We start from the raw sequence: 25,601 nt of genomic DNA, 5'->3' as shown, positions 1-25,601 counted from the left end.
TCTTGTCTGGAGTACGTTTTTTATAGTCATTCGATTCCCACGATCCCCAGAGACTTTCATTTGCTCGCCCTGTTTATTTTCCATTTGGCTCTGTCAAGCAAGGGAAAACAATATGGCATTTCTATTGTTGTACCTAATAGCCTGGGAAAATGGACACATATTTGAAAAATAATAGTTATGTAATTTAAAAATATGTTGATTGAAGTTTCAATTCCTTTTAATTTTTGTGTTCCAGCATAATTTAGCATTCTGTATCCTGGTGATAAATATCTTAAAAATTCTATAACTTACTTATGTTTATCTGTGAGATAATTCTACCTGTTTAACTTTAAATTCTTAGTGTTAAATGCAAATGTAAAGAAAATAATTGTTTAAATAACAAATTGTCAATACATATTATTTATCCTAACAATTTTCCAAATTTATTATTTTCTACTATTTTTTATTTTCTTCCACTTACATTTCAATATTTTTCATGAGCCAAAGTTATGCTTTGCTTATTCATGTTCCTGGAATTCTCAATCATGTTAAAAACAAATATGGGTTTTGTTTATTGTCACAGATATTCTCTTGATCGTTATTCTCCAGTCACTTTATTCATGAATTGTAAGTTGGGGACCAGACTCTGCTTAGAAATAGTCCTTCGTGTTTGCTCCTCTATTCCCAGAGGGGTTTGTTGCACATGTCTCGATCCTTTTCCATCTGGCCTCTGCACAAAGGGTTTACCCGACTTTAACACAATTCTTTGTTTTATAGAGGACCTTGAGTTTATCTGAGAGTGAATACATATGAAACAATAACCATGTTGCTGGAGAACCTGGTCTGACCTTTTTTATTTTTATCCCCGAACCCTAAGATGACAGAGAAACTACACTTAGCCAGCAACAAAGACTAAAGAAGGTAAGGGCTGTAATGATGACAGATCTGAAGCAGAGCTGCAAAAAAGTGAATATGAAGGGTCTGATTTTTCTGGGTACTGTCAATTATTACAGTGCTTATGTTTACATGGCTTCAGTAAAAACAGAAAAAGCTTGCTACATTTTTATCATTTTTTTATCAATATTTTATCTTTTTGTCAGTATTTATTGTTTATTTTTATACATTTTTATTGGAGTATAATTGCTTTACAATGTTGTGTTACTTTCTGCTTTACAACAAAGTGAATCAGCTATATGCATACATATATCCCCATATACCCTCCCTATCGCACCCCTGACAATATTTATATCACTGAAGAAACTTTGTGAGATTTTTAGTTTGTAAGACATTAACAAGGGCTGCATTTGCATACTGATCTATCCATGCACTTCATTGCAGTGTATTTTCTTCAAAAGAAAAACGTTTCTAATTAAAGTGTTAATGAATTAAAAAATGTAGAACTCTTCTTTCTTCCGTGTAAATAAAATCATAAGTTTCCTGAAACCTCATATTTAACTGAAAATCCTCCTTTTAAAATGCTTGCTGCCCACAGTGTTTAAGTCAACTGATTTTCTTACTCTGTGTTCATGTTATCCATTTTATTTTCTCTGAAAATATTCATTTTTATAGGGAAATACTTAAGAATCAAGAATTTTGTGGTAATTTTGTCTAGTAATAAACTGGAGAAACACAAAATCTAAATAAAGAATAAACACCTAAAGGCCAGAAAGAAAACACACATGCAGACACACACACACACACACACATACACACACAGAGCCTTACACCATGTAGGTGCTTTGTTTTTAATAATTTATTCTAAAATGTATTATACAAAGCTGTCTCAAAGACTTTATTTGGGTTTAAAAGAGTTTTAGATGTTGATACAGGTTGTTGATTTCAAATAGAAGAATTACTGGTATTGAAAGATGGCAACTGAAATCTGGAACCAAACTAGGTACAGGTTACTTTGTGAGGATCAAAGAAAAAGATTCGAACCCCACCTCCCTGCCACAGTATACCAATGTTTTTTATTAAAACATATTTTTAGGTTTGTTTTGACATTTCCTTTTCAAACAGCTTGAAACACATTTTTATAACATAATTTTACATTTGAACTTAAAAAAATTACTTTGAAGTAGAATATAAAACTACATTTTAAAACATTTCCCCCTGTAATTGGCCTGTTGAAGGGAATAACCTTTGAACACGTCTACTCATCTTATTCTTCAAGGGCAAGGTGCTTTTTTTTCATAGCCACTGTGACCCTTCCCCAAAGTGCTCACATATAATATCCCCTGTATTTGTCAGCCATGCTGGATCTTGAAGTAATCTGTGAGTGAATCCTTACAAATGGGTCCAATTTGACAAAGGCCAAGTGGCTAAAAAGAAGCAAACAGCAAGTCCAGCTTGCTTCATCTTTAGTAGAGGAAATTCACAAGCTTCTGTAGCTTGCAGTGTTAGGAAAACCAAGTTTGTCATTAGTACGATGATATTACCACTTCCCCACTCTAAGCCTGCTTAAGGGAGTCCACTCATAATTGCTGGCTCAGCTTGCCTCCATTGCCAGAACTACAGGATGCCCCAAACTGTCCGCTGCGTTGATTAGGAACAAACAACAGAGGGGCACACTGATGATCACTTAGCAGCTCTAGCTTTACCAAAGCGTGCTAATTGGGTCTAAACACTTTGTTAGGACTGCAAAGGTATAAGTAATGCCCTTTACAGGAAGGGGAAAAAAAAAAACCCTAAAATCTTAAGGCGACCAGTTCAAGGTCACTGAGGGAAGGCAACCGAGGCTGGGCTCTTCAATTTCTCGGTCCTTTATTGGGCCGGAGCCAAACACGACACCATCCAGGAGTTTCAAAGCTGCGTAGTAAAACAGCTAGCGTGGGCAGTCCTTTTGTACTCCAGCTTGTGTAAAATTAACGCAGCCTCCCGTTCTTCCATCGCTGCCTGACAGCATCCAGCAAATGGGTGTAGGGTTAAGGAGAGCAGAACCCAGCTGTCCTTTCTTAGCTGAGTCTTTTGACTAATTGGGACCGAGGAGGGTGAGAACCACGGGAGAGGGAAACGGGAGCAGCTGAGAGCAGGACGGGGGAAAGGAAGGAAGCTGGGGTGTGCGCCTCTTGGAAGGGAAGGGAGAGAGGGACAAGAGTGAAAAGGGGGGCCAAACTCAGGCTAAGAGAATCGGAGCCCGCTGCCTGCAAGAGGGGGCGAAGCCAGCTAGTAAGAGAAGGGTAAAAGCGGGAAGCAGAGGGAAGGGAAGGAAGTAAGGAAAGAGGAAGGAACGGCAAGAGGGTTAAGAGGAAGAGCGGCTGCAATTTCTGCGGCCGGCTCAGTAGGAGGAGCAGGAAGGGAAAGAGGAGGATCCAGAGTCAGTCAGTCAGGCAGCCAGCGGGAGGTGGAGAAAGCAGGAGGAGGAGGAGGGGGAGGATTAAAGATGGCCACCAACAGCTGCGGGAGACGGCAACAGCCCCTCACTTTCCGGGATGGTCCCTGCGGGGCGGCCCGGCCTTGATGGAGAAGAGAAGCCCGAGAAGCGCCGAGGCTGAGGCGGCGGCGGCGGCGGGGACCCAGCGAGGAGGAGGACGCGGGGGAGCAGGGAGCGGGGCAGGAGAAGGGAGAGGCGGCGGCGTCGCTACCCCGGCCGCCTAGCGCCGCTGCACGCCTCGGCCGACCGGCTCCCGCACCCCCCGGCCGCAGCATCGATCCCGGCCCGAAGCCCCGTCCCCCTCAGCGGGGCTCCCGGGCCCCACCGTGGACGCCGCGCCCGCCGCCCCCTCCCCGTCGCCAGCGCGCCCCCGGCGCGGAGCCCGGCCCGCCGCGGTCCCGCTCCGGGTCAGGCCAGCCCGCGCCCACCCGCCCTCCGGTGAGTGCCCCCTGCCCGCCGCCTCCCACCCCCAGCCCGGCGCGCCGCGGCCGCTTTGTTCGTAAGGGGCGGAGGCGCTGCCCACTCGCGGGCCTGCGCCCGCTGCCCCTGGGGACAGGCCGCGGCCCAGCTGCCGTCCTCCCCCGGGACCGCGCTGCCCCAGAGCCACCGCCGCCGCCTCCAGGGCTGGCTGCCTGGCCTGTGCCCTCCACCGCGGCCTGGAGAGGGCGCCGTAGCGGACGGGTCGGGGTCGGGGTCAAGGGCTGCGGTCGGTGGGGAGCGATGCTGGGGTGGTTCGGGGGATGGGGGAGGAGGGGGCTGGACGTTACCTCCTGTAAGCAGTGGGGGCGTAACCTGGCGATACAGGAATCGGGGTCCGGTCCGGGTCCCTCAACCAGACCCCGCGGGGTCTCGGCTTCCGGAGCCCCCCGCCCCCGGGCGCCGTCGAGCGAGGCCTCCATCCCTCGGGCGCTGTCTCCGCCGATTGCGGGCCTCTCCTGGCTTATTCCCGAGCCCTGCTCTTCCCCCCCCCCTCTCCCCCCCCACGCCCTGTGCTGGAAACCTTCGTTTGTGGAAGCAACCAGAGATGCTCTCGCGGAGTGTGTTTGCCCTTTTATTCTCTTGTACGGGGGATGTGGTGGCATCGCGAACATTCACGGTTACTGTGGGATTTAAACAGCAGATGTGACCTTTCCGACCAAAAGCCATTCGGCGGACCTGGCCAGTGTGTGATCCTCAGGTGCAGCGTTTCATTGATTTTTACCATTGAATTCCGAGATCTACGGTATTAGGTTTTCCTTTCACTGAAATAATCAGATAAGACCGATTGAAAGGATGTTTACTATGTATGTGAACCCTTGCCTCGACTTCCAGTGCCTTAAAAATCGTTGTTTCCTGTGGGAAAATGGTGCTACTGCATGCGAAAAACTATTTTTTGTTCAGTGATGGGCATGAGTTGGTCAGTGCCAAGTGGTTATTGTAGTATGAAAACGAAACAATTAAAGAAAAGCAAAACCTTTTGCTTTGAGATAGCAGCATATTTCCAGGTTGGAATTATTTGATAGCAGGTTTGGAACAGTTTCCACCATCAGACGGGGTAACAAATAACATAAAACAGAACCAAAAATATGTTTGATTAAAAAAATAAATAGATGTGCTAGTAGTGCGTACGTCTAGGAAAATATAAATCTCGCTTGAGAAGAAAAATAAAACTTTAACATGGGACGCTAAGCATAGGAATCAGTTTTTTTTTTGATATTTAAAAATATATATTGCATTAGACTGACTTGGGAACCCTTCCTATGATATTTGAGCATCAGTGGTGCATGTTACACTTTGAACCATTCATTCTCTGGCTGGTAGAAATATAGGTTTCGACTACTAGTGTCTTTTTCTGAGTTGAAATTGATTCATGTAAAAAATGTTATGCTTCTAATTTAAAATTTCTGCAGAAAGGAGATATGAATTAGAAACATGATGTTCTGGTCTTACTTGCAAAAGAAAAGTTTTTTTAAAAAAGTAGATGACAGTGTGCTGTTTCAATATTAGTTGGATTCTCTACTTTGACGATTCTTAAAATCCACTGCTCAACTTTGTAATTTTAAGAGTTTACATCAGGCATTTTTAATTTCATGCATGAGCTTCAGAGGGTCCTTGAATCCTTGGGAATCATATGAATGTAGCATATATTTGCATTTTTTTCTGGGTAAAGGGTCCATGGAGTCAACACATTCTCAAAAACATCTGGCTACGCAAAGAATTATGAACCACTGGATATATAATTAAAGAATAAATCTCCTATGTTAGGAAAATTAAAATTCTTAGGATTAGATTTGATAATTTATATCTTTCACTTCCAATTATGCATAAGAAATGTTTGTTATTGATAGTTTAGCACATAGAAGTCATATTTCATGCATTCTTATTGAAACCTCAGGAAAATGTTAATCCCATTTTACAGATGGGGAAATAGATATCGAGAGAAGCTTGTTCAAAGTCACAGCCACTGGTGGGCCAACATTTGAGCCCAGACTGTAAAGCCAGAGCCAGCACTCCTAACAACAAGGCTACGGTTGGCTCTAAGTCAATGACAGCATTTGCTTGATGTTAATATTAGTAATTGATGTTTCGTTACAGTTGAAAAGTGGATCTGACATTGTCATAACACAAAATATCATGGGATTTTTGAGCCACTGACTCTGAGTAGGAAGAGACCTTAGTGATACTAACCTCTCATAATGATACTAGTCTGGAATGACAAAGTAGGGCCATTTCTACATTATTCTTGGCAGGATTATCCCAACCCTGTTTTTTTACTTCCTGTGATTACAAGTTCACTTTTTTTTTTTTTTTACATTTTTAATCTTTTTCTATTTATGTGAGTTGTCTATTTCCACTGAGTTCCAGTTCCCTCTTTGTATGTGTGATGCATTTGTCATCCATAAAAGAATTAAGAGATAAATGACTTCTATAATTTTTTTGTAGTCAGGTTTATTGGGTGTAATTTACATGAGGTAGAAGTTTTGGCAGATGTATACAATTGGCTGATCACCACCACAATCAACATATGAAACATTTCTATCACTCCGAAAAGTTCTCTCATGCCCCTCTGTGGCGAATCCGTTCCCTCTACCTCCAGGCCTTGGCAACTGTTAATCAAATTAACGTCCCTGTTGTCTTTCTAAAATATCACATAAATGAAATCGTACAGTATGTATTCTTTGGTGTCTTCTTTCATTTATCGTAATCCTTTTTTTTTTTCAACATCTTTATTGGAGTATAATTGCTCTACAATGGCGTGTTAGCTTCTGCTGTATAACAAAGTGAATCAGCCGTACGTATACACATATCCCCATATCCCGTCTCTCTTGCGTCTCCCTTGCGTCTCCCTCTCACCCTTCCTATCCCACCCATCTAGGTGGTCACAAAGCACCGAGCCGATCTCCCTGTGCGATGCAGCTGCTTCCCACCAGCCATCCATTCTACATTTGGTAGTGTATATATGTCCATGCCACTCTCTCACCTCCTCCCAGTCCACCCCTCCCCCTCCCTGTGTCCTCACGTCCACTCTCCACGTCTGTGTCTTTATTCCTGTCCAGCCCCTAGGTTCTTCAGAACCATTTTTTCTTTTAGATTCCATATATTTATCATAATACTTTTGATATTCATTAAGTTGTTGCATGTATCAGTAGTTTGTTAAATGGTATGCTGATAAACATTGTAATGACCAGCTCTCCAAAAAAAAAAAAAAAAAAATCCCTGATTGGTAGCATCTGCTAATTATTGCAGTGTATATACTCTCTTCATGGCCCGTGTTAAGCTACCTAAATCAGCTTGCAAAACTCCTGAAAATTAACAGTGGGCTTTCATAAGCCGTACCAGTCAGCCCTAGCACGCCACTAAATTTGTTCCTTTGTATTGTGTTGAGTAGCATTCCATTATATTGAGGTACCACGATTTGTTCATCCGTTCATGAGTTGGACATTTGAGTTCTCCATTTTGGACACTTATAAATAAAGCTGCTGTAAGCAGTTATGTACAGGTCTGTGTGTACGACAGATGTCTTCAGTTTTCTTGAGTTGTACCTAGGAGTGGGATTACTGGGTCCTATGAAAAGTGTATATTTATCAATATTGGTAACTTTATATTGAACTGCCAAACTGTTTTCCAAAATGACTACTGTTTTGCATTCTTATCTGAAGCAATGTAAGAAAATTTCAGTTGCTCTGCACCCTTGTTGACACTTAGTATTGTCAGTTATTAAAATTTTAGCTGTTTGTTATATGTCTAGTGGTCTCCTTTAATGTTTTTGACTTCTTAATTCTTACTTTCAGTAGTATTTGAACCACCGTAGGAAGTTTATGACAGACATTGCTAAATAATTTTTTTTTTTTTTTGGCTTGGTCATCGGTCATGATCTCAATATGAAGGCAGTAGCACTTAAAGGATGTTTCTTCGAGTTTCTTATTGTACAGTTGGCTTTCATTTATTAAAATTGCTTTTATGAAAGAAAGCATCATTAGAGAATTCTGATACTTAGCTCTTAACATTTTTTAATGTGGTTTTAGAAAAAGCTAGGTAAAGTTTTGTTTCTTTAAGAAAAATTTAGAATTAAAAAATTCTCAAATGATAAAGCATTTCTTCGATTTTTACTTGGACTTAAAGGGAAAACAATAGACTGAAATAATTCAGTCAAGTAGTCTTTGAAGTCATCCCAGATCTTGTAAGGAGCATTAATCCATGAATAATTGCAGCATTACTTTTCAATATTTAGAAAGCTAATTTTCATGTAATATTACAATGTGTGTTCCCCTCTGTTAAGGTGACTTTTGAGCAGAGGTTTGACGCATTTAAGGGAGTGAGAGAGTTTTAGATCTGGGAGAAAATCAGGTGCTGAGGCCCTGAAGCAGGAGGGTGTTGAAATGTTTAGAGAACAGTAGGGGGTTGGCTGGAGGGAGGTGAGAGCTGAGGTCAGGGTAGTGGAGGCCCACGGACCCTGTTGGCAGTGTAAGGACTTCTGATCTCAGTTTGAGCCTAGAGCGTGTCCTCTGCATGGACAGAAGTGTTCTGTTTCCTGCTTGAAGTTTCTGAAGTGTGCCACCCTCTCCTGCCTGGAAGCTGGTCCTTTTACCAGGAGTAGCGCTTGGTTGTCCCTCCCCTGTGTGTTCCCTTAGCACCTTTTGTCATACCTCTACTTAATAGCTGCTTTGTTTATCTGTCTCCTCCCCCTAGATGGAGGTCATAGATTTTTCTTTTAAACCTCTGAATTCCTGTTTCATTGGATGAATGCTTGTGGAATTATGGAATTGCTGAAAATGGTGTTAATCATTAAAAACTGGGTAAGAGATAACCCAAGAGTATTGCTCATGTAGACGTGGATTCTGTCTGTTTTGCTGACTGCTGTACATTTAGTGCTGGGGCAATGAGCTGTGCATAATAGGTGCTCAGTAAATACTTGGTGAATGACTGAGTGGACATCCATGTGCCAGCCTCTGCTCCCTCTTTCCTCTGCTTCCCTTAAACATTTACCATGGGCAAATCCCTTAACGTGTTTCCCTATGGCCTTCCTTTTTCTAACTGCATGCTCAAGAAATGCCAAATACTTAGGAAATTCACTCATTCATTCATTCTAAACAAATGTAATAATAAAGAAATGTAGATAATTTCTCTCCAAGCTAAATAGGGTTCATTGCACAATGTTTTTGTTCATTCACACTTCTGTTTTCCTTTCTTTAATGGGAATTTTTGAGGTTACTTTATAACTGGGCCCCTGAATCTTTAATAAACAAGACACTGATTATTTAATAAACAAGACACAAGGTCTAGAATATCACTTCTGTAAACAACTGAAGCAGAAGCCCTGCAGAGTGAGAAAAGTCTAGTATAGCAATAAAGTCGATATTTTGTAGTGTTTCATTTGGTTGAACAGGCAGTCGTAGCTGCTGTATTTATTCGACTGTACGGATGCAGAGCTTTGGGGTTTTGTGCTCACCACTGAGACTGTAGAAATGTCAGGCTCCAGCACAGACACCCTCAACACTGGAACATCTAGGTTATCATCTTAAGCCTAGAATTGTTAACGGTAACTGCGAATCCCTCCGTCCTTACATCTCAGGCTTCCTCATTCTGTCTGATTCCCCAGTACCTGTATGTCTTTGAACCTGCAGGAGAAGGACATTGGGAGATGCTAAGTATTGCATCTGCAGAAGCTGTAAGACTTGAGAAAGAATATTTAAAGTAATGTTTTTTAGTGATATGAGTCATTTTCCCTCCATTTTTGTTTAGCCAAAAAATTATTGTGTACAATAGATTGTTTTGTGTGTAACAGATCATAAATATTGGATTATTGATCTTCATAGTGTTGTAATCCATTGTGACAAGTCTAGCAGTGATATGCCCTGTAGTTCTTTTGTATATGAAATACTTTGTATATCTTAGCCTGCTTAATGTAGATACTATTTGTATTTTGACCAACTACACTGTGCTTTCACTAAGTGCGGAAAGTTTGTTTTGGGTTTGGGTGTTTTTTTTTTTGCTGTTTTAATGGTTATGTGTGAGTAGGGCCTTGGTTTTACTTCTCTAGTAGAACAGTCTTAGTATTAAATTTGCACATTGGTTTTCTTAAGTCAAGGAAAATTATTAACAACTTAAATTTAAGTTTCCTTCCATAAAGTTTGTTTTTAAATTTTTGTCACCTGCTTCGATTTGTGTATAGTATATGAGTATGTGGCTTGGCACAGTGTTAATGCAATTAGTTATTTTAAGTTTAATATATCATTGTTTTGTGATCAGGTGCTGTAGTACCCGCACAAACTTGAGACTTTGACATGTACTGTGGCAACCCTTTTTATCATCATGCCAACTCAATAACAGATACTTTTAAGTCTTAAGAGAACTGAATCCCTACTCAGTAAAGAGAAGAGACTTAGGCGGTACTTTAGTTACGCATTTTGGTGAGATTGCAAGCTTAGATGAGTAACTTTAAATCAACTAGGTACATGTGAAGCCACAATGGATTTAAAGCACTGCTGTACTGATTTTGGAGTTTAAAAGACTACTGAATGAGGATTTTAAAAAAATAAATAAATAAGCTAATTACGGTTGTTTGATTCTTTTGTGTGTGGCCTAATCCCTTTAAAGTATTTGTTATTACTACTTATAAAAGATAAGTGCCTATTTATAATGGTACTTCAGAGGCCCCCAAATTAAGAGATTTGAATTCTTGTTCTGCCTTTGCCCCTTGAAAGCTGTGTTACTTTGGGTGGGTCACCTGTCCTGTTTGCCCTCTGGTTCTTCATCTGTTGGCAGTCCTTTCTACTACAGGTCCCTTACATAATAGTGATCATTGAGTTCTGACACTACTTCTTTTAGCTTTCCTTGTTTCTTAAGCCACTGGTACCTATGTTGTGAGAGGTGTCATGTTACAGCTTGATCTTTGACATACCTTTGATAGGTATATCTTCAACACTTGATGAATCTGCCAGGCCCAGCTTCCTCTTCCTGTATAATGTTTCTTCCTAGTTGTGTCCCTCTGTTCTCCAGCCAGTATGGACTTCAGGGAGACCAATTAATTTAATATTAGCCTAAGAAAAGTAGGAATCTGATACACAGTCATTATCTGATATTAGAAAGTCATACCAAAATTATTTTGTGTTTGCTATTTTTTCTTCAGGGGCGACAACTAGTTTATCAGCACAGAATCTTTTAGGTTTATTGCCTTGCTCTAAGTAAAGCATCCACTAAAAAAAAGCATGTAAGTAAAATTTTGCTTTATAAATTATATAACTTAAGAGGTGATTAATTATTGTAAATATATAGGACTCAACACTTTGAAAAGAACCCCATGAGTATCTTCTCAAAATATCCAGATTTCTTAGTACATTTTGAGTGTTTGAGTTTAGAAAAGCAGCTTACTAGTTTTAATTTCCCTAACATTTGTTCAAACTGCATTACCTTACTGATATATTTTTTAAATTTTGAAGAAATTATAAACTCACAGGAAGTTGCGAAAATAGTAGTCCCATGTACCCTTCACCTATCACTCTTGACCAGTGGTAATATCTTACATGACTATATACAGTACTGATTTATACTTTATTACTAAAAGCACAGTGATCTTGCTAGCCTTGAAAAATGTTGACAAATACAAGAATGTTGATATTTTTGTTCTCCCCAGAGAGTGAAGAGGTTAGATTCTATACTTTGTTTCCATGGGCCAGCAGACCAAGGGTCTGTTTCTTCCCTTAATTTTCTGTGAAAAGGGCAACAGGTAACTAGGCAAAATGGCTGATTATTTTCTACCAAGTAGGTCATTCACAGCCCCGAACTAGTCAGGTAAAATTCAATCACATGGCATTCTTTTTGCTGTGCTCTTTTATTTAATCACTACTATATTTGCTTATTGGGAACTTTCATTCTTAACAAGTAACAATATAAGGAAAGAAATATTGGACAGTTAGTCAAGGGATGGTATTTATTAAGTACCTGCTATCATTTTGTTGAGTAGAGAGGAGATTTCAGAAATAGAAGGGGTGTTTTTAGTATAGTTGTATAAACAGCTGTAGAACATTACCATATATTGTATAATATATTTCAGCAAATTTTATTCTCTCTCTAAATACACATAGACATGTAATTGGCCTTCAGTAAGCACTGAGTGAATGAATGTAGTTAGGTAATAAGGATGTTGTCAGAAAATTATGTAAGTCTTAAGAAAATAAATGTTTACTGTCACTCCTAGGAATTCTAAGACTTCATTATCAAGTGAAAGAATGATAATATATGTTTTTTTATGTTTCCTTATTCTCTTTGTCCTAGAAATCCCTCAGTAAATTCATAATCAGATCTTCTTGATTAAAGCCTGGGTTTCTCTGACTCTAAAGCCCAAGTTCTTTTCCTGTGGCACACTGCTCATTAAAACACAGTGATTTAGATGATAAATGCCACAGTTAAGTAAACAAGTATGAAATAAAAATAAACTCAGTATTTTTAGAAATATCATTGTCGATTGATTGCATAATAATTTTATTTAATCTGATTTATTTGTTTAACGCCTAGTGACTAAATTAGACCAAATATAAGGGATTCAACTTGCTCTGGGAACCTACTTCTTATTTCCCAAAATGATAATACACTGTAAGTAGATTCTCAAATGATGCTATAATGTAAATTAATAATTTTATACTTTTTTCCTAATTATTTATTAAATGTTTTATTGTGTGCTGTCCTGAGTACTCTGGTAGATACATGGATGTTTAAGACATGGATAGTTCTGCTCTCAATAACTTTATAATATAATGGAGATAAGATGGATGCATAAATAATTGAACAGTATGTGATTAGTCTGTCTGAGGGGTACAGAAGTTCTATGGATACTTAGAGAGTAGAAAGATTACTTTCAGTTGAAATGCTTAGGGTAACCCTAAGATGAGGTTTGATCTGAATATCAGGTGGATTCGTAGAAATTCCTTGGTGAAAACTGTGAGATTTACTTATATCAGAATTACAGAAAATTATAAAATCAATCGATTTCACCATCAATGAATCAGATGAGGTCTCTTGGGAAAAAATTAGTCTGAATTTATTATTTAAGTAATGAGGAAAAGGAATAGGGATAAAGTAAAACATTTCGGAGAAAACATATTTTTTAACATGAAAACCTTAGTTTTGCTCCTGAAGCATTTTACAACTAGGTCACCATGAAAATTGTACTAAATATGACTTCCCTAGCATGTATTCTTTTTAAAGATAACTTGATCTGTTGGACTGATGGCAGACGTGCTTTATGTATTTCATTTCATTTGCTAAGTCCAGAAGTAAATTAGATGAGTTACCTCTTTGGTCAAGATGAAAACTGATTTGTTGCTGTTTTACTATTTCTGAAGTCTGACCAGTGTTTAAAGTATTTTTATTATCTCGGAGTGAAGTAGCATTGAAAAAATTATCTTGACATTGTGAACTTCAAAATTGCTAAGAGGTAGCTATTGGTGGCGGGCTTAAAGCAAAGGCTGGAGAAGGAAGGGAGAGGACAGTGTGGGTGAGTGGAAACACCATGGGGGGGAACAAGGAGAGAGAGAAAATAAAGAGTTCCCTGTAAAAGGGACTTGTTCTGCCCAGGGTCATTCAGTCTAGCAGATGCTGACCTGTATCTAGTCAAACCTGGAGCATTTCTGAAAGCTCGTTTCTTCGTCAAACTTATAAAAGAGCAGAAAATGTTGAGTTTGCTTCAGTTTTACAATAAATATTAATGAAAAATGGTGTCATAACATGCATTTGTGTTCTCTGCCTCCTTTTCCACAGAGACCTAGATTTAAATCTGAGTCACCAGAGTAAATAAGTTCAGTGATTCCCAGCTTGAGTAAGGTTACATAACCACCGCATGCGTTGGCATAGGTGTTTATACTTTAAGGAGGGTATGGGGAATCCTGACACGACATGGCAGCTGCTGAAAAGGCATTAAGACCACTGTAGCACCAACATGCACTTGTGTAGTTGGGAGAGGGCAGGGGGAAAATGTGCTGAATAGCCTTTCTGAGATGATAATACTAGTGATCTCTATTCATAGCTAGGGGTATTGTGTCTTTCTTAGAAAGCTTATTCTTTTTTCTCTTTATGGATTTTCATGAACTCTGATTTTTCTCAGCCTAATGCATTCATCAGAAATGACCCATTTTTTGACTGTTGTTTGCCAGCATTAAGAGATCTTTAAAAGGATCCCCATATTCTAGCCTTTCTTCTTGCTACTCTGCTTGTTGACACCCACTTTAGTGCAGAATTTAATAGTTGCTTTGCATATCCTAATGTCATCCAACAAAGCATCATTCCAGGCCAGTGAAGTTCTGCTCAGCGAGTGCTATTTTAATGGAAGAAGACTGGTTGCATTCCAGGACCTAATTGTTACTTTGGTCTTGTTATTTAACATTAAGCAAGCATACATTATAGATAGTAATCACACCTGGGTGTGCTTTCTTGTGTTTTGTTAAAGTTTAGAAATGCTCTTACATGATTAACGTAGTGGTGACACTGATTTGTATTAAAAATTTTTTTATCTCATTTTTCCAAGTAGCAGAGGTAAGTACTATGCACAGGTTTTGAGTTAAGACTTTTGCATTTTGTCATCTATTATCATTAAGAGATCAATAAGAAAGTCCTGTTTTTATTTTAAAAAAAGTTTAAAGATGGCAGAGTGACTAGTAAAGAATGCTATAGCTTATTGGAGTTACAGTTAAAACTAAATTTCGTTATTATTTTCCTCTTGGGACTTCAAATCACTAGAAAATGTCTATGAACAGCAATTTAGAAGATAAATTGGCCAGATGACTGAAATAGAGAAGTCCTACCAACGTAAACAAGTAGTAAGGTGAATTTTTAAAAGATAAATATTAAACATAGTGTTTGAGGAAAGTGTTATAGTAATATTAAGTTAGACTAGAGGGAAATAATTACCTGGTGAAAAGTTAAAAGCAAATGAAATTAATCCATCATGTGAGCTGCATTTTGCCTTGTGTTTATCGACTAGTAGGGAGTGTTTTGCGGGAAATGGAACTTAGGACTCATATTATACTTGGTTTTCTTCGAGTAAGGTCCTGCCTGGCAGTTGTCATTCCACAGTGACTTTATTACTCTGTAAGATGAGTACATTTGACACTGTTTTACTAGCCATCTGAATCCTTGATTTTTTTTTTGTTTGATTTTTTTCATTCAACAAGAGAATATTAACTCTACTTTGGGTTCTGAAAATAATAAGACGATAAGATACTATTTCTCCATTCAAAGAGCTAGTAAACTAGTTTAGTTTATGAACAGATAATTATTAAATAATGTGGTAACGACATCTGCTTTGAGGTTTTATTGGCTTTCCTTTCTAGCCACAGTATTTGGAGTTCCTTATTATCCATTGTACTTGTTCTTACTGCAGGCCTCTTGGCTTGTAAGGGGCCTGAGGTAAATACACACACCTTTTTCCTTGAATCTTGGGCTATTTTGCAGTTTTTTGTTAGGTCCATGATGATCCCATTTGTAACTTGATCTTTAGTTAGGAATCAAGGTAGAGAAAGCCAGGAGGGGAAACACCTTTAATGAGGATATACTATTAATAACAAAGCTAGACTTTGGAGAAAATGATGGGAATCCCATTTTTTGGCAATAGATGGAATTAGAAATTTAATCATGTTTCATAAAGAAGAATTTAGCATTGATCAAAAGAGATACGAATTTATATGATTAGATGTATATACTTTATTGCTTTGATGTACCTTATTTGTTTTGTGTCAAGAAATTTCTGCTTGAACTCTTGGGAATGAAATGGTCATTTCTGTATGCTATAATAGAATATAGTTACAAAATGTAATTTTTTTTCTCTAGTTTTAGAAATTATAATCTGATGATTTAAAAAAAATTTTTGGCATGTAAAGGTCCAGGATTCATATGATGTTATTTTAATATCACTGTATTACAAAGTTTCCAATTCATACCATTTAGAAAAATTTTTCATTTATTTGTTTTGTTTCTAAATTATGTTGTTTGTATACTTTTACCATATCTCAAGATTTGATAGAGTTTTGTTGTATTTGTGATATGACAGAGCATGGCCAAGTTTTAGAGTAGGGCCGAGCTTACTGTTATACAGGACAGACTAGAATGAGTGCACATTTGAAAGATTGCTGCATGTTAGAGCCAATCTTACCTAAACTACAGGCGTTTGAGAAAAAGTTCTCTTTGGTAGCCCATGTCAGGGATAGAACAGGCAGAGAACAATCTGCACAATCTATTGCTAATGGGAATTCAAGGTGAAGAAGCACATAGAATTGAGAGAGAGAGAAATTAATGAGTGAGTTCATAAATTTATACATATATTTATATGATTGGCTGCCAGAGAATTCTGTCTGGGTACTGGACTCTAGATAATGGCCTGATACCAGTCCTTGGGATTGGGACTGGTAATCGAAAGTAGGCGTCCCAGTACTAGGAAGACACCAGGCAGGGACCAGACTAGGAATCTCCAGAAGTGTTAGAACAGAAGCTTAGTTACAATAACTGAGGTATAAACAGGGCTAGAACAGCAGAGAGGGTAAGAGTAGAACACAGTGGGTATCAGAACAAGCTAGGAACCCTAGTAATCTAATCTGGGATGTAAAGGCTGGGTGAATTAATGTTAATAGTGACTTGATCCAGAATTGAAGATTAGGGCTGAAACTGCTTAAGCAAGCATCCCTTGTCAGAAGTCTATATCTAGGATATAAGTGACCGGAGAAGCAAGGCACATGGAGAGCACAAACAGACTAGGCTTGAAATTTTTTTTTATATACTGTTGTCTTTTAAGGACAGAATTCATTTCCATTGTTAATCAGTAATCATTCACTTTGCTTTGTTGGCACTAGTATGGGATCACGAGATGCAGAGAACTGCTGACATTTCAGAGTAATGTCTTAACACGGAACTGGTGCTAAAATGAACAGACTGAAGCTTTGGGGTAAATGTGCTTTCTTGCAAAATAGGAGGATATGAAAAAGCACGTTAGGCATGAGAGTTCTAATGTTACAATTCTGAAGGCAAAAGTACACTATGTTAGTTTAGTTTTTGAGCGGGCTAAGAGGAAGCAAGGAAAATGTACGATTGTGATAATTTGACGTTAAAATGAGAACATTCCATACGTTTTTACTTCCTAGAAGAAGTCAGTAGCATTTTGGGGTTTCAGTCAGCTGATACTCACCAGCTTAAGGGGGACCAAAAGGCATTTTTGGAACCCATACTGGAAATTGATGAATGGAATGAGTGGGGCTTGAACAGAAGAAACCAGAGCAGCTCTTGGGAGCTCATCAGCAGGAGTTTTTATACCTTCTTTCCAGACCCCTGCCATTAATGTGACTTCACTGTAAAGATTTATTCTCTGCCTTGCCTTTTCAATTTTTATATTCCAACAAGAAATGATTAGATTAGCCCTTTTCAGCTCAGGGATCTGTCTCCTAGAGCCAGAGGACCCACGGTTATGATGTACAGTCATAACCCCAGGAGTCTGCCCCTGTGTGGTGGGGACCATCCCCACAGAAAGAGAAATGGAAAGCCGGGCAGCCCTCCTAGGGGGTGTCTAGAAGATCTCACCCATTAGTAGTTTAACTACCCCTTTTCCTTCCCTTCTCTTCTCTCCTTTCCCCTCACTTCCCTCCCCACTTGTATAAATGTCGAGATAACCCTGCTATATCCCATCCATGGAGGCAACTTTTCTAGTGGGAGAAAATCTAAATGCAAGCTGAAGTGCCACATTCAGAGGCAGTACCATAGGGCTTCTGATTCGGGGTGATATCATGCTGCCCCTGGTTCCACTGTGATTCTATCTTGATATTTTACAACTTAAATTTAATTCCTGCTAACTTGACATCTTCATGATTGGAAGAAAGGAAATAAAAAGAAAATGTATTTAAAGGGAAAGATGGGGGTACTTACCATCTACCAGTGACTAGTAAGGAAATTAATGGTGGCTACAAGCCTTAATATTGTATCAGTGCACACACCCTGACCTGTTTCACTTCAGATTTCATACCTTCTGCTAGCATCTCGGCTTATCAGGGTTCTTTTCCTCACAGCCTGACCCAGTCCTTCATTCTTGAAAGCGTCTGAGCTCCTTGTAGCTCTGTATGGTATTGTGATAGGCTTCCACTAACCTTAACACTGCATAGTACTACCAGAACTTACTCCAGTGGATTCCCCTGAGTTCTTCTCATGGTCTTCCTAGCCCCCAAAGGTAGAGTAGCAACCTCTCTTCCCCCTGATAGTCATGGACAGTCATTCTTAACCCATCCTATAGCCTTCATTTTTGCTTGTTTTTCTACTATCATGAAGAAATCAAACTGAACATGATAAGCTCAGCTTTCAGTGGAGTAAAACAGTTATTCTGTCTCCTGGTAGAAGTATTTTTTTTTTTTTGGTACTAAAACTTCTAGGTCAGCAGATTCCAGAGTTCACAAGATAAAAAGCAAAACTTTGAGAGCAGAAAAGACACCACTCCACTATTACTGTTTGGTTCCCACATCCAATATATTCTGGAGATGGGAGACAGCATATTTTGGTAGATGGTTCAGAGCCCATTTTGTATCCTGCAGGACAGCACCCCAAATTCAGAAGTTTTTAGCTCTGGCAATAACTCTTACATCAAGCTTCTATAATCATTGCTTCCTACTGTGGGGACAGCTGTGTCTGAATAAGAGTCTATTTGATAAGATTAATCAGGCCATGTGCATCTGCCCATTGCCATTTGAAGTGAATTCCTGGATCAGAGGCCATGTGATTTATAGGAAGCATTCAGTTAATTCTGCGTAGTGGTGCTGGCAGAGGCAAATTCCGAATTGGTGACTCTTACAGCAAGGATCGGTCATCACCATTTCTGTAATCCAAGGGGCTTGATGCCTGCTAAGAGGTAGTGCCTGCGGGGGACTCAGGCAATTGGCTTCTCAATAGTAGAGGCAGTGAGGTCAGTCTTAGTGAGTCAATGTAATTGATCCCTTGCATAACTGCTTCTCCTGCCAGCTGCTTGTGGTTATTTTCATGAAACCACTGAGCAAGGACTAGGCTGGCTAGAGAGGGAGTATGACTTGATCTATGATGAGGGTCATCTTGTCCACCCGATTATTAAGAGGCTTTATATTTTGATTTGTTTGCATTGATTGGCAGTGGCAGGGTTCTGGTGAGGAATTTTTTTAGATTGCGGTCCTGTTGTGAGAGATTCATTCAAATAGCCATTCCCTAAATCTCCCTATTAGTTTTTTCTCTGATCTTTTTCTTCAAGGCCATTGATCATGGCACAGAAAAGGGAAGGGACTGTAGGCACTCCAGCTACTCTAAGAAGTGTCTACAACAGAAATAATAATATATTCTGTAAGTTCTCAAAACTTAAGCAAGATTTCAAGTCACATCCAATGGCTGTGTTAAATTTTAACCTAGTTTTGTCTTACTTGACTCAAATCTTTCCCCCTTTTGATTTCATGTTTTACAGTTCCTCAATCATAAAAGCCTCATTTAAAAACTTTAAAAAATTTTGGTTAATAGAATTTAAAAATGTCATATATCCTGTATTTGTGATGGCGTGTGTGTGTACGTGTGTGTACCTATATATACTCATTTGAGCAGAGAAAATGTCTAAAGTGCATACCAGACTGTTAAAGACTATCTTTGGGGCATGGGTTAGGGGAAAAGAAGAGTTGGTGTTGTGGTGGAGAGCAGTTTTATTGTTTCGCTTCAAAAAATGTGTTCTACTTGACATTTTATATTCTACTAAGCATGTATTTTTATTAATACGAAAAATGCCAACATATAATTTTTGTTTCTTATAATGTTAGGAGAGATAATTTTGGGATGATTAAGGACTAATAAATAGTACTTACATATAAAGCTATCTGTGCTGCCAACAAAAGCGTATGTAATTTTTGTTTAAATTGGAGTATAGTTGATTTACAATATTGTGTTAGTTTCAGGTGTACTACAGCAAAGTGATTCACCTGTGTGTGTGTGTGTGTGTGTGTGTGTGTGTGTGTATTTCAGGTTATTTTCCATTATAGGTTATTATAAGATATTGAATATAGTTTCTTGGGCTATACAGTAAATCTTTGTTGCTTATCTATTTTAAGTGTATATAATGTTTAAAATTTTTTTAGCATATGTATTTGACAATCAGATGTTTATTGAAAGTCATTGCATTAATTAGTTTTTTATGTAATTACACTAAAGTTGAATCTCTTTGCTTTTCTCATCAACATAAAGTTTCCACTTAAAACTGTAATTGACAAAAAGTATAATATATCCTAATCTGAAATGTCTAGAATTCAGAGGTCGAACTGCAATAAGGAATTGCAGTAGAGAGGCCTTCAACACAGTATTTTCCTTTGCTAATTTTAGTTTTCATGCCTGGGCATCTGATAGGACCCGGATGCTATGAAGGGCTCTTAAAGTATATGGATATATTTTCTAGTTTTTAGTATTTGCAGACCATTTTGCATCATCTTCAGACTACTGGTTGATGATGACTTCGTCACCTTTCAAAGAACCATCCATTATCTAGCTCCCTCTTTCTCTTTTTAAATAAACCTATTCCTTCAAGTATATATATAAATAAAAGTGAAGAAATTGTAGGTGTACAGCTCAATGAATTTTCTCTAAATGAACATTCTTTACCATTAAAAAAATGAAAAGGCTAGCCAAAGACTGGGAAAAATATTTGCAAAACATATATCCAGCAAAGCATTTGAACCAGAATATCTTAAGAACTCTCATAATTTAATAATAAGACAAAGAACCCTGTCAAAAAATGGGCCAAGGATTTCAACAGACATTTCACCGTGGGTATATGAATGGCCAATACATACCACATAGAAAGATGTAAGTACATAGAAGGATGCCCAACATCACTAATCATCAAGGAAATGGAAAACTTCCCTAACATGGGAAAGGAAATAGTCACCCAAGTCCAGGAAGCACAGAGAGTCCCATACAGGATAAACCCTAGGAGAAACACACCAAGACACATATTAATCAAACTAACAAAAATTAAATTCAAAGAAAAAATACTAAAAGCAGCAAGCGAAAAACAACAAATAACATACAAAGGAATTCCCATAAGGTTATCAGCTGATTTTTCAGCAGAAACTCTGCAGGCCAGAAGGGAGTGGCAGGATATACTTAAAGTGATGAAAGAGAAAAACCTACAACCAAGATTACTCTACCCAGCAAGGATCTCATTCAGATTTGATGGAGAAATCAAGAGCTTTTCAGACAAGCAAAAGCTAAGAGAATTCAGCACCACCAAACCAGCTTTACAACAAATGCTAAAGAAACTTCTCTGGGTGGGAAACACAAGAGAAGAAAAAGACCCACAAAAACAAACCCAAAACAATTAAGAAAATGGTAATAGGAACATACATATCAATAATTACCTTAAATGTAAATGGATTAAATGCTCCAACCAAAAGACACAGACTGGGTGAATGGATACAAAAACAAGACCCGTATATATGCTGTCTACAAGAGACCCACTTCAGACCTAGGGACACATACAGACTGAAAGTGAGGGGATGGAAAAAGATATTCCATGCAAATGGAAATCAAAAGAAAGCTGGAGTAGCTATAATCATATCAGATAAAATAGACTTTAAAATAAAGACTGTTACAAGAGATAAGGAAGGACACTACATAATGATCAAGGGATCAATCCAAGAAGAAGATATAACAATTATAAATGTTTATGCACCCAACATAGGAGCATCTCAATAAATAAGGCAAATGCTAACAGTCATGAAAGGAGAAATCAACAGTGACGCAATAATAGTAGGGGACTTTAACACTCACACCAATGGACAGATCATCCAAACAGAAAATAAATAAGGAAACACAAGCTTTAAATGATACGATAGATCAGATAGATTTAATGGATATTTATAGAACATTCCACCCGAAAGTGGCAGAATACACTTTCTTCTCAAGTGCACACGGAACATTCTCCAGGATAGATCACATCTTGGGTCACAAATCAAGCCTCGGAAAATTTGAGAAAATTGAAATCATATTAAGCATCTTTTCTGACCACAACGCTATGAGATCGGAAGTCAATATCAGGAAAAAAACTGTAAAAAACACAAATACATGGAGGATAATCAGTGCACTACTAAATAACCAAGAAATCACTAAAGAAATCAAAGAAGAAATTAAAAAAATACATAGAAACAAATGACAACAAAAACACGAGGACTCAAAACCTATGGGATGAAGCAAAAGCAGTTCTAAGAGGGAAGTTTATAGCAATTCAGTCTCACCTCAAGAAACAAGAAAAATCTCAAATAAATAATCTAACCCTACACCTAAAGCAACTAGAGAAAGAAAACCCAAAGTGAGTAGAAGGAAGGAAATCATAAAGATCAGAACAGAAATAAATGAAATACAAACAAAGAAAACAGTAGCAAAGATCGATAAAACTAAAAGCTGGTTCCTTGAGAAGATAAACAAAATTGGTAAACCCTTAGCCAGCCTGATCAAGAAAAAAAGGGAGAGGATGCAAATCAATAAAATTAGAAATGAAAAAGGAGAAATCACAACTGACACTGCAGAAATACAAAGGATTATAAGAGACTACTACAAACAACTATATGCCAATAAAACGGACAACCACGAAGAAATGGGCAAATTCTTGGAAAGGTATAATTTTCCAAGACTGAACCAGGAATAATTAGAAAATATAAACAGACCTATCACAAGTAATGAAATTGAAACTGTAAATAAAAATCCTCCAACAAACAAAAGTCCAGGACCAGGGCTTCCCTGGTGGCACAGTGGTTGAGAATCTGCCTGCCAATGCAGGGGGCGCGGGTTTGAGCCCTGGTCTGGGAAGATCCCACATGCTGCAGAGCAACTAGGCCCGTGAGCCACAACTACTGAGCCTGCGCGTCTGGAGCCTGTGCTCCGCAACAAGAGAGGCCACGATAGTGAGAGGCCCGCGCACCGCGATGAAGAGTGGCCCGCGCACCACGATGAAGAGTGGCCCCCGCTTGCCACAACTAGAGAAAGCCCTCGCACAGAAACGAAGACCCAACACAGCCATACATACATACATACATACATAAAAAAAAAGAATGTGGTAGGGGCAAGATGGCGGAAGAGTAAGACGCGGAGATCACCTTCCTTCCCACAGATACAGTAGAAATACATCTACACGTGGAACTGCTCCTGCAGAACACCCACTGAATGCTGGCAGAAGACGTCAGACCGCCCAAAAGGCAAGAAACTCCCCACGTACCTGGGTAGGGCAAAAGAAAAAAGAAATAACAGAGACAAAAGAATAGGGACGGGACCTGCACCAGTGGGAGGGAGCTGTGAAGGAGGAAAGGTTTCCACACACTAGGAAGCCCCTTCGCGGGCAGAGACTGCGGGTGGCAGAGGGGGGAAGCTTCAGAGCCACGGAGGAGAGCGCAGCCACAGGAGTGCGGAGGGCAAAGCGGAGAGATTCCCGCACAGATGATCGGCGCCGAGCAGCACTCACCAGCCCGAGAGGCGGGGGCTGGGAGCTGAGGCTCGGGCTTCGGTCGGATTGCAGGGAGAGGACTGGGGTTGGCGGCATGAACACAGCCTGAAGGGGCTAGCGTACCACAGCTAGCCGGGACGGAGCCCGAGAAAAAGTCTGCAGCTGCCGAAGAGGCAAGAGACTTTTTCTTCCCTCTTTGTTTCGCGGCGCGCAAGGAGAGGGGGTTCAGAGCGCCGCTTAAACAAACTCCAGAGACGGGCGTGAGCCGCGGCTATCAGCGCGGACCCCAGAGACGGGCATGAGTCGCTAAGGCTGCTGCTGCCACCACCAAAAAGCCTGTGTGCGAGCACAGGTCACTCTCCACACCGCCCCTCCCGGGAGCCAGTGCAGCCCGCCACGGCCAGGCTCCCGTGATCCGGGGACAACCTCCCCGGGAGAGCGCACGGCGCGCCTCAGGCTGCTGCAACGTCACGCCGGCTTCTGCCGCCACAGGCTCGCCCCGCCTCCTCCGTACCACTCCCTGCCCCTGGCCTGACTGAGCCAGAGCCCCCGAATCAGCTGCTCCTTTAACCCCGTTCTGTCTGGGCGGGGAACAGACGCCCTCAGGCGACCTATATGCAGAGGCGGGTCCAAATCCAAAGCTGAACCCCGGGAGCTGTAAGAACAAAGAAGAGAAAGGGAGATCTCTCCCAGCAGCCTCAGAAGCAGCGGATTAAAGCTCCACAAACAACTTGATGTGCCTGCATCTGTTGAATACCTGAATAGACAACGAATCATCCCAAATTCAGGAGGTGGACTTTGGGAGCAGGATATATTAATTTTTCCCCTTTTCTTTTTTTTGTGAGTGTATATGTGTATGCTTCTGGGTGAGATTTTGTCTGTATAGCTTTGCTCTCACCGTTACTCCTAGGGTTAGGTCCATCGGTTTTTTTTTTTTTTTTTAGCTTAAAAAAATTGTTTTTCCCCTAATAAATGTTTCCTTAATAATTTTTTCCTTGTTTTCTCTTTTTAAAAAATTAAAAAAAATTTTTTAGTAAGTTTTTTCATATTTTTTATTTTAAAAAATTAAAAATTTTTTTTCTTAATAAATTTTTTTCTTAATAATTTTTTTCTTATTTTTATTATAAATAATAAATCTATTTTTAAAAATTAAAAAAAATTTTTTTCTTAATAAATATATTCTTAACAGTTTTTTTTATTTTTTATTATAATAGCTTTATTTTATTTTATTTTATCCTCTTTCTTTCTTTCTATTTTTTCTCCCTTTTATTCTGAGCCGTGTGGATGAAAGGCTCTTGGTGCTCCAGCCAGGCATCAGGGCTGTGCCTCTGAGGTGGGAGAGCCAACTTCAGGACACTGGTCCACAAGAGACCTCCCAGCTCCACGTAATACCAAACGGCGAAAATCTCTCAGAGATCTCCATCTCAACATCAAGACCCAGCTTCACTCAACGTCCAGCAAGCTACAGTGCTGGACACCCTATGCCAAACAACTAGCAAGACAGGAACACAGCCCCATCCATTAACAGAGAGGCTGCCTAAAATCATAATAAGGCCACAGACACCCCAAAACACACCACCAGACGTTGACGTGCCCACCAGAAAGACAACATCCAGCCTCATCCACCAGAACACAGGCACTAGTCCCCTCCACCAGGAAGCCTACACAACCCACGGAACCAACCTTAGCCACTGGGGACAGATACCAAAAACAACGGGAACTACGAACCTGCAGCCTGTGAAAAGGAGACCCCAAACACAGTAAGATAAGCAAAATGAGAAGACAGAAAAACACACAGCAGATGAAGGAGCAGGGTCAAAACACACCAGACCTAACAAATGAAGAGGAAATAGGCAGTCTACCTGAAAAAAATTCAGAATAATGATAGTAAAGATGATCCAAAATCTTGGAAATAGAATAGACAAAATGCAAGAAACATTTAACAAGGACGTAGAAGAACTAAAGAGGAACCGAGCAACGATGAAAAACACAATAAATGAAATTAAAAATATTCTAGACGGGATCAATAGCAGAATAACTGAGGCAGAAGAACGGATAAGTGACTTGGAAGATAAAATAGTGGAAATAACTACTGCAGAGCAGAATAAAGAAAAAAGAATGAAAAGAACTGAGGACAGTCTCAGAGACCTCTGGGACAACATTAAACGCACCAACATTCGAATCATAGGGGTCGCAGAAGAAGAAGAGAAAAAGAAAGGGACTGAGAAAATATTTGAAGAGATTATAGTTGAAAACTTCCCTAATATGGGAAAGGAAATAGTTAATCAAGTCCTGGAAGCACAGAGAGTCCCA

At 39.5% G+C, this 25,601-nt stretch overlaps 1 protein-coding gene across 9 annotated transcripts in view; it reads left to right on the top strand.

The window, feature by feature from the left end:
* Positions 1 to 3,589: 3,589 nt before the first annotated feature.
* WDFY3 (WD repeat and FYVE domain containing 3) overlaps positions 3,590 to 25,601 on the top strand; it is a 273,492-nt gene continuing 251,480 nt past the window's right edge. For 8 of the 9 annotated variants that reach the window (XM_061192464.1, XM_061192461.1, XM_061192465.1 and 5 more), the window contains exon 1: positions 3,722 to 3,790. The gene's annotated coding sequence lies outside the window, so the exon portion shown is untranslated. Of the gene's footprint in view, positions 3,791 to 25,601 lie in introns of all 9 variants that reach the window. The other variant, XM_061192466.1, reaches the window with a different exon arrangement.

This window comes from Eubalaena glacialis, chromosome 5 (genome assembly GCF_028564815.1).
Source record: "Eubalaena glacialis isolate mEubGla1 chromosome 5, mEubGla1.1.hap2.+ XY, whole genome shotgun sequence".
Taxonomy (NCBI): Eukaryota; Metazoa; Chordata; class Mammalia; order Artiodactyla; family Balaenidae; genus Eubalaena; species Eubalaena glacialis.
The sequence above is the reverse complement of the archived record's forward strand: the minus strand, read 5'-3'. Positions and strand labels throughout refer to the sequence as shown.